The sequence below is a fragment of the Temnothorax curvispinosus genome, unplaced genomic scaffold (assembly GCF_003070985.1).
Source record: "Temnothorax curvispinosus isolate PA1 unplaced genomic scaffold, ASM307098v1 QBEX01004338.1, whole genome shotgun sequence".
NCBI classification, from domain to species: Eukaryota; Metazoa; Arthropoda; class Insecta; order Hymenoptera; family Formicidae; genus Temnothorax; species Temnothorax curvispinosus.
Genome location: NW_020214118.1, coordinates 1 through 1,049, shown reverse-complemented (window position 1 = coordinate 1,049; position 1,049 = coordinate 1). Strand labels below are relative to the sequence as shown.

Below are 1,049 nucleotides of genomic sequence, written 5' to 3'. Positions count from 1 at the left end.
ACCGTCAAGCCCACGCAAGCGATACAGACGACTACGACAGTGGATCGCGTTTCACACGACAGTTCCGGCGAGTTCAAAGTTATCTGCTATTTCACTAACTGGGCCGGGTATCGGCAAGAGGGTGTCAGATTCGTACCGAAGATATAGATTCCGATCTCTTGTGCTTTACGGATTCTCCGTGCTAGACGGTAGTAGCTTAGCGATGAAATCCGACGATCCCAGGTCCGATATAGACAACAAGTTTTACGAAAGGGTGGCGGCATTCAAGGCAAAGGGACTCAAGGTGCTGATGACACTGGGAGGCTGGAACGATTTGGCCGGCGACAAATACAGTAGATTGGTAAACTCGCCGTCGGCTAGGCGAAGATTTATCACGCAAGTTCTTGTCTTCATCGAGAAGTATGGTTTCGAGGGTCTCGATCTCGATTGGAAATATCCGGTATGCTGGCAAATGGACTGCAACAAGGGCCCGGAGTCTGACAAACAAAGCTTCGCTGAACTGGTGAAGGAATTGAGCAACGAGTTCAAGCCTTGAGGATTATTTCTCTCCGCGGTCGTATCGCCAAGCAAGAGGGTGATCGACGCGGGATACGACGTTCCTATCCTGTCCAAATACCTGGACTGGATATCAGTGAAGACGTACGACTTTCATAATCAATGTGACAAAAAGACTGGCCACGTAGCACTGCTGTATTCTTTACCGAATGACTGGAAACCGACATTTAATGCCGTAAGCTTTACTTCGAGAATTATTTAGCATGGAAATTATATCAGAAATACTAATAATATCAGAAATACTTAGTTCTTTGTTACTAGAACTTTTTGATTCATTATTGGATAGAGAAAGGTGCAAATCCGAAAAAGTTGATCATGGGCACCCCATTGTACGGCCGATCATTTTTACTTGCGGCGAGTAGCGTACACGGATTAAACGCGCCAACCTATGGCAGCGGCAAAGCTGGAGAGGCGACCAATGCAACAGGCTTCTTGTCATATTACGAAGTAAATTCATGTCCAAAAAAGAAATATTAAAAAATAAAAATCTAAAT

At 45.2% G+C, this 1,049-nt stretch overlaps 1 pseudogene; it reads left to right on the top strand.

Annotated features, from left to right (window-relative positions):
• The first annotated feature begins 7 nt into the window (after positions 1–7).
• LOC112453437 lies at positions 8–933 on the top strand (annotated as a pseudogene).
• The last annotated feature ends 116 nt before the right edge of the window (positions 934–1,049 follow it).